The sequence below is a fragment of the Muscardinus avellanarius genome, assembly GCF_963383645.1.
Source record: "Muscardinus avellanarius genome assembly, chromosome: 15".
Classification (NCBI taxonomy): Eukaryota; Metazoa; Chordata; class Mammalia; order Rodentia; family Gliridae; genus Muscardinus; species Muscardinus avellanarius.
The window spans coordinates 76,843,279-76,852,468 of record NC_137801.1 but is presented as its reverse complement, the minus strand read 5'-3'; positions in this window follow the sequence as shown (position 1 = coordinate 76,852,468).

The window sequence follows — 9,190 nt, the reverse complement described above, 5'->3', positions numbered from 1 at the left end:
GCATTTTTAGCCAGTTCCAAGTGAGCTCCAACTCAAAGTACAAAAGTGTTCAGTTATCTGCCTAGACTTCTACTTTGGAAGATTTAGGTTACATAACTTCAAATAAAAGAGGCTTCTTTGGTTTCCCAGGGGAGAAAATGCCTTGTGCTTCACTAGCTGTGATATACAAAACAAACGCTTTCAGCCTTTCTATGCTATTTCTTTCACAGAGTAACTTCCCCTGGGAGCTTGATTAAAAAAAAAAAAAAAAGTGCTATCTCAGATAAATATTACAAGATCTCCAGGTGATTGTTATTCACATTCAAATGTGAGAAACTCTTCTAAAGCCAGAAGGCTACCTAGGAGAAATCTAAAGTTAGTACCTAGATGCCCTCTAAAGAGAGTACCCACTTCCACTGCTTTATTATACCACACATCATAGTGAAAATAGAACAAAGGGGCAAAAATATCCATTTGCCTCAACTCACAAAAGTTTGTGTGAGGCAGGGAGACCTAAGGCAGATTTTCTCCATATACTACATTAATTAAACATTAAAAGACGTTTTCTCTTTGTGTGACAGCCTTGTATTTTTATTTGTATTTCCTGTGGTGCTAGGATTTGAACCCAGAGGCATTCTGCTTCTGAGCTATACCCCCCAGCCCCTTACGATTGTCAGGGTCTTGCTAGGTTGCTAAGAGTTTCACTAAGTTGCTGAGACTGATCTTAAACCTGTGATCCTCCCATGTCTGGGATTATAGGCATGAACCCCAAACCTGACTGTATGTTTTTAAACCCTGTGCAGAAACACCTTGGTGAGATTTTTCAGAGAGTGATGAAATATATGTAAGTATATATTTATTTAAAAATATATTTATATGTTCCTACATATTTATATTTGTATTATATTTACTATATAAGTATATGCACATATACATGTAGAGGATATTGGGAAACAACTTTATTTTAGATAGTTTAATATTGGAAAAAGGATGTTTATCAGGCTTACCATAAAAAACAGTGTTTAAGATATGAAATTTCCCCCAAAGGCTATATGTTGATGACATAGTGCACACTGTAGCTGTGGGACCTTTGGAAATTGATTAGATTATGAGAGCTCTGAACTGATCAATGAGTTAATCCATTAATGAGTTCATAATTAGGTTATTGGCAGGTAATAGAAACTATCAGAGGTATGGCCTAGAAGGAGGCCATTGTGGTCTTGCTGTGGAAGCATACATCTCGTCCCTTCTGTCTCTGTTTCCCTACTGTTATGAGATGTGTCTTTCTCTCTTGCACACTTCTTCAATGATGCTCTGACTTACCACAGGCCCAGCAACAATGGAGCTGTCCAACCTTTGACTGAAAGGTCTTAAACTATGAGCCAAAATAAAGTTTTACTCATTTAAGTTAATTTTTGAGGTATTTTAGCACAGAGATCAAAAGAACAGGACAAACATGGCAGAGAGTTTAGATCAAGAATTTTAGTGACTTCAACAAATCTGAATGATTGCAATATAGTAATCTGCTCAGGCTGCTGTAATGAAAGAACACTCACTGGGTGGCTTAAATGGGAGAAATGTGTTCTTACGTTCTGGAGACGGGTCATCTAAGATGAGGGTGCTAACATGGTCTGGCTCTAGTGAGGTCTTCTCCCAGGCTTGCACAAGGACACCTTCTTGCAGTGCGTCTTCTATGGTCTCCCTTGGGTAAATGTGAAGAGAGAGAGAGAGAGAGAGAGAGAGAGAGAGAGAGAGAGAGAGAGAGAGAGAGAGAGAGAGAGGAAGAGGAAGGAAAGAGAATGAATGAGAATCTTCATACACAAAATAGTCCTATAAGATGAAGACAATTCAAAATATCTCTCTCTCTTACTTTTTATAAGGTCACCAATCTTATCACATTATGTCCCACACTGTGACTTAACCTCAGTGATCCTCTAAAAGACCTTAAACTGAATTTAAAGTTCAACATATGAACTTGGCAGGGACACCATTCGGTCTAGGGAACCCAGGAAGTTGCTCATAAAGATCAGAAACTATTTTTAGTTACAAATCATGTTGAGGAATAAAATTAAATTTTTTACTTTGACCTAATAATAATTTGAAAAAAATATAACCTCATAGTCTCTCTTGAGTTTTTAACCCAAGCATTATATCTATGTATTTTGGCTTCTTTTTCCAAGGGCTTGATTTCAGATATAAATTATAAAAATAAAATGATGATAAAATATCTTATGCTATAGATCTGCTGGGTCCTAAGAAATCCACAAGTAAGCATGAAATATTTTTTTCATTTTAAGATCTAAAGAAAAAATTAGAAAATGACTTTTTTTCCTTAATCTAAATAAGTCTGGTAATGGAAATTCTAAGGTTTGATAGGCTTACTAGGATCATGATTTTGGTAGCATGGGCAAAAATAATAACATTCCTCAGTGGTCATTAACTGTCACTGATCTCAGAGAAAATGGTGCTGAGACATAATGAGGACTGATTTGAAATCCTGTGGTTAGACAGTACAGAGCATGCAGTTGTCAGGAATCAATAAAATGAGGACTGAAATTCTGAGGTTTGGAAAGCAATCAACCCCTGTATATATATATATAAAACCAGTACCAGCACATAGTCGATTTTCCTATATGCTGTGAAAGAATGCATGGGAAGGGAATACAGTCAAGAAATATAATCACAAAAAGGCAGAGTTAATAATCCATATCACCATGATAGGCAGGATATGTCCTAGTCTTCAGATCCCAAAAATATTGTTCCTCTCCAATAACTATTTTTCTGGAGTAACCAATTTAAGTAGCTCCTCTATCAATAACATAAAAGCAATATAGCCTGAAAACAAAGACTTCTATTTACTGAGCTTTGTTTTTGTTGTTGTACATGCAAATATAAACAGTTCAGTGTTTTAGGGAGGTTTATGGTTATGACTACCCTGCAAAGGCAAATGTAATGTCAATATCCGTATTGATTCTGCACCTCATGAAAGCCACAAAAAAACTACAAAACTTGCCACTTTTGAGTTATCGCTTTTTAGCCTTTTAGCAATCGGGATCTTTTTTTTTTTATAATCAGTGAGTATTATTATCTTTTATTCAGTATGAATGTAACTTTCCAAAACATCATCTGTTGTGCAAAATAAAATGCTGCCAATTTTTCCTTCCACCTGCTATTGAAAAGATCTGACAGAATCTCATTTGAGAGCCAGGTGTGGGGCCTCTTTAATAAAGGCATTTATATTTATTTGCCTTAGATGTAGAAACAATCTCTCGAGGACATCATCGATTTAGTTTACCCTTAATATGAAAGACACATACAATCTTTCTCCACATTTTTATTTACCCATTTGGGAATTATATTACTTTTTGAGAGTATATGATTCTCCTCCCTCCTTCTTTTTGCCTTGTGACTTCTCTTTCTTGTGTTTAAAATCAAATAAAAGAGGTATCTATTATTATTAACAACATCAAAGCTAATGAATACATCTTCATCCTTTTTCTCAGTCCCCACAGTGTTCTGACTAGGGACTCCTCTGCACCTCAAAGACTGGAGTGAAGGTGATGACAACGTAAGCAACATTCTTAGCACAGAATACGCCATTAGTAGGAGCAGTAAATAGACTCTGGCTCTTACAAGGGACTTAGGTATGAGGAGTATTACTTTAGCACCTGATCAATTGGGTTCTCATTAGTAAAAATAATATTTAAATTGATTTCTCTTAAAGATCAAATTAAGTGCCTTATGAGATAAATCAGTCTAAAATCAACATTTTTTAATATTCAGATGTTTAGAAAAGAAAGGAAGTAAAATGGCCTGAGTATTGGGAAAAGTAGGTACTGTATCCCAGAAGTGGGAAGGCAAGAAAAAGGACTTCACACAGGCAATATCTCCACAAGCCCAGAAACATCTAAATTTCTCCAGTCCTCAGCCACTATAAGTACATTCTTTATTTATATATTGTGCTACTCAATTTTGGGGGGAGGTTTCTGGGGAAGAAACCCCTGGGCATTTGACCTCCATGCTCCATCCCCTGCCCTATTGTTTTATTCTTTATTTTGAAACAGAGTCTCACTAAGTTGCCAAGGGCCTCACTAAGTAGCTGAGGCTGTCCTCAAACCATGATCCTCTGGTTTCAGCCTCCCTAATGCTGGGATTACAAGTGTGCTCCACCATGCCTGGCTTTTTAATTTATTTATTACACAAGCATTTAGTGAAAGGTGAATTTGCACAACATTTTTCTAAAGAAACAATTAGGTGCAGATCTCAAGATACACAGGTTGATATTATGATTGAAGAATGTGCAAGCACTTGAACCAGGATTATGTTATACTTTGTATGTTATAACATCTTGTACGATGTTATAATATTGTTACATGACAGTATGCATTCATCAAAACCGACATAATTTTCAGCACAAAGAGTAAACCTAAATATATATGAATTTTTTTTAATTTAGTAGGATGGTGATATTGTAATGAAATGCAGTCTGTGACAAAAAAAAACAAAACTGTATTATAAATGTGTGAAATAACTTCATTGATGTCAGTAGGTGAAAAAGTTATTGACCTAATTAGCTTTGGGAATCAGTGGGGGTTCTAAAAGTAAAGGTGAAAAGACCTACATGTTAGCACTGTACGTTAGGTTATAAAGTTGTTCCCTAGAGTGTATGGGTTAACATAAATCTTGTATTTGACATCTAAATAATCAATGGCAGAAGGTGAAAGGCAGGCTTATCACATTGGAGTGAGAGGCTACAGATGAACAATGGGGAGAGACTAGTGAAATCAGCGTGTTAATGGATTTGTGTTGGAGATACCAAAAGACACCTAATATAGACAGGTGGTTATAAATAGACGTGTTTATAGATATGGGTGTGGTCTAAGTTAGCATACACACATATATTTCCTTGCTTTGCCAATTAACAAGACCCAGCAGTAATGAGTTGCCAGTAGCAATGAGCATACCTAACATCCACATCTTGTTTTCTAATATTCTCCAAGAATAGAATCATGTTTCCTTGAGGAACTAGCTAATTCTAGGAGTGGGACATAAAATATACAAGGTGAATATGGAACATCTTGTAATGACAGTGAGTATGAAAGTGATTAAAAACAACGTACATCCATTGTGTTATGAGAAGACATAGGAGACAATCAGAGCCTTCAATAGCTAACACTGGAGTAATAGGATTAACAAAATAAAGCGATGTTGCATTATAATTCAAATTATAAAATAAATATCCATGAGTCTACAGTGATAAAAATAAATTATTTAATAAGTTAATTCATGAGGGAGAGAGGCAATATCTTCTGCAGAAGAAATTCAAATAATTTATGTAGCTATTCCACTCTCAAGGAGAAGGAACATAATTCTTCACTGCTTAAGTGTGAGGTCTGCATAGTAACTTACTTCCAAAGACCATAGTGAAAAAAATAAAGTAAAATATGACTATATAGCAGCTAGCCCTGAAATACACTATCCCAGGAAGGTGATCAAATTAATATCCACAGGGACCAATCATGCAAGTGTCTTGATATATTGCAATTAAAATTACAATATTTTGTGATCTTCCTCTGTTAACCAGTAATTCTAGTTTATCACAATAAAAAAAATAAAACAGACATCAAAATTTTGTAAGGGGGAATTTTAAAAATAATTGACCTACAATACTCCTTAAAACTGTCAAGGACATCAAAAGTAAGAAAAGTTTAAGAAATTGTCATAGCCATAAAGTTTCTAATAATATATAACCACCATTATTCATTTGATATTTTGTATGGGTTTCTGGAACAGAAAAAGGACATTAAGTAAAAGCAATAATATAAAAGTATATTCTTGATATAATGATGCATCAATATTTTTCATGTCAAATTTTCTGTATATAAAAGCTTTACTTAAACTTTAGCTACATTATTTATTATAAATACACAGAAGCTTAAAATTGGAATGAACTTGCTTAATTTTAAGGTGAGGATTATGTTTCATTGTTCTTACCTTTATCCAACCCTTTCTTTCTCTCACTTCCTCAGTCTTTGTCTTTTTCTCATTTTTTTCATGTTTTATATATTTTTCTCTTTAGCAATGACCATTAACCTATAAAATGCTGGCCCATGTTCAATATATTTTGCCTGCCTAATGTCATACTGTGAGCTCTAGGAACCAGTATAGAGCAATATATCTATTATCTATGTAACTATCATCTATCGAACATGTGTATATAGAATATGCTGTTATACACATGTATATATATAACACATATGTAATATGTTAGATATGCACTTATAATTTGTGATTGGCTTTTGGTGAGAAACTAGAAGACCTGAGATTTGGGTTTAAAAACAAAATGACTTTTATATTATTAATTTCTACTTTTCTCCACTGATTCTAATGCACAAAAATATTCCAGAGATGAGGAAACACACAAGTACTACACGTACCATCTGCAGCATTCTGACACTGGGCTACAAGAGAACTTCCCTTCTATAAGCTCCCTGTCTAGGAGGAACAGGAACTGAATCATCGTTAGGATAATAGACCATGTCCTTATGGGAAAACAGCATCCAAATTTGAGCTAAGTTCCCCCAAAGCATCATCTAGCTAAGTTTTTTTTTCATTCTCAAATTCATCTTGAAAAAATTCCACTTTTGGGGGTGGGGGGCATGGTACTGGGGTTCCTGGAAACCCTTCTACCTCCAGGCTACACTCACAGACCTATTTTTTATATTTTCATTTGGAAACAGGATCTCTTAAGCCAGCATGGCTGGCTTCGAACCTGCGTGATCCTTCCGTATCTACCTTTCAAGTGCAGGTATCAAAAGTGTGCGCCACCACGCCTGGCAAACAAATTCCACTTTTTAAGAAAGAAAAACAATAGCTGAAGGGAAGAAAAGATACAAAGAGAAAATAAATCAGTGCAACTTAAAACGGTATCTTCTAAATTGTCCAAGGAGAGGACACAGAAGAAAGAAACTTATCAATGCATGATTCGAGTAAAGCACCAAGAAATGTGGGTGAGCTGGAGCCAGAGTGGGCTCAACAACCAATGAAAGTTAGAGGCTGGTCCTTTCAACTCTACAGCATTAAAAAAACGATGTTTCATTAGAAAATTAATTATTAAAAATGAGTTTCCTAGTGCTTCCAAAACCTATAGTAAGATGGATAGGTCAAGTATAGTTCTTTTCCCTTTGAATAGTTTATGGGATAAAATTAAAATTTAGTTTCAACGTTAAAGTCTTGACATAAAATGTCATAAGACCCATTTGTTTTTATGATTTTTATGTACTTGTTAGCCAGCAAAGTTTACTCAAAGCTGTTCATACAAGCCAGAGCATAGCAAATTTTATTGATAGTCTTGTCATACACACAATTGCATTTATACATAATGTACTAGCCTCTTTTTCTTAGCATATTGAAATTTTAAAGACAGTCATTATAGAGCGTAATCTCTGAAATTTTACTTATTGTCATACTGAGTTTTAAAATATGTTCCTGGGAAGAATTTGACTTCAGCTCCCAAAATGTTCAACTTTAACTTACAAATGACTGTTATTCTAATCCCTGCCATTCTTCATGAAATTTTGCTAAAGTGCTCTCTTCCTATTGCTATCTTAGAAGTAACAATTATAAGCATTTAATATTTGGAGAGAAATCCAGAAAAATGGAAACTATATATAATTTTCTATGTTGGAGAAGCTCAGTTTTATATCTTGAAGCTGGTTTGTAGTGAAATACCAACAATGACTGATTTTGTTTTCTTTTCAATGTCAGAAAAAATTTAAGCAAGAGACATTTGTCTACAGGCAAGCAGGCTCTGAGTAGAAAATCAATCTAAATGTCCAAATCAAATTGTATTTTTGAAAAGGCATTATGTAGCCAAAGTCCTAATAGCATTAATATTCTCTCCTTAAATGTTATGAATATAAAAATATCCTTCCACTTAGACCATGAGCAGCTCAGGTGCTTTTATTGAGTTCTGTATGACTATTACTTTTTCTTAAATCCTTCAATGCCTTACTTAAAATGAAAATAGTTTTCTAAACAAATTTGTCTAAGTTGTTTTTTCTCCAAGTTGATATATGGGTGACTTTAATAAGAAAGTAAGGAGGGTACATGTTTAGAATCTATGACATACATTTTAAAATTTTTTACTGGTCTTTCCTTGGCTGGTAGAGTAAAAAAAAATGTCACCTTTCATTTGCCTAGGGCTAAAATGTCAATATCTAATGTACATTAAATTATTGTTATAAGATTAAGACTAAGCGTGATACAGAACTGTAGGACATTTTTTGTACAAGTATTTTCTTACGGGCATTTACAACATAGTACCTTATCTTTCCTACTTTCTCTCTGTCCCCCACATGTGAGATAAAACGTACCACTCTTGATTTTATGACCCTGGCTGACCTCACTAAGCATAATATTTCCTAGTTGTAACTATATTTTCTGCAAATGACATTAGTTTGATTTTATGGTTGAGAAGAATTCCATTGTGTGTATATACCACATTTTCTTTATCCATTCACTCATCTGTTGAGAGGCAAGAGTTGGCTCCATAATTTTCCTTTAAATATAGGTGTATATAAGTATATATGTATCATTTTCATATTCTTTAATTCTTTTGAAAAACATATTGAGGAGTGGTAAGGTGGGTCATAAATTGGTTTCATTCCTAATCTTTTGGGAACCTCCATACTATTTTCATTGGTGGATATATAAATTTAGAATTACACCAAAGTGTATAAGACTCTTATTTTTTATATCCTTCTCAGCATTTATTATTGTTTTGAATTCTTGATGACTGCTATGCTAATTGGAGTTAGTTGGATTTCAGTGTCATTTTGATTTGCATTTCCATTTCCTGATGATGTTAAATAATATATACTGATGATGTATGTAATATCTATCTATATCTATCTATTTATCTATCTATCTATCTATCTATCTATCTATCTATCTATCTATAATACAAAGATGCTGGGTGGTAAATGTATTATTCAGTTCAATATCCCCTCTTTATTGTTTTTGTAGGTGTCCATATTTTCAGATTTTCAAGTTCTTTATATGTTTTAATTATTAGTTATTAGTGTTCTACCATAGAAATTACTGGCCAAGATTTCTCCCTTTCTGAAGCCTCTGTCTTCAAAAGTCTCGTGTGTGTGTGTGTGTGTGTGTGTGTGTGTGTGTGTGTGTGTATGTGTGTGTGTGTGTGTGT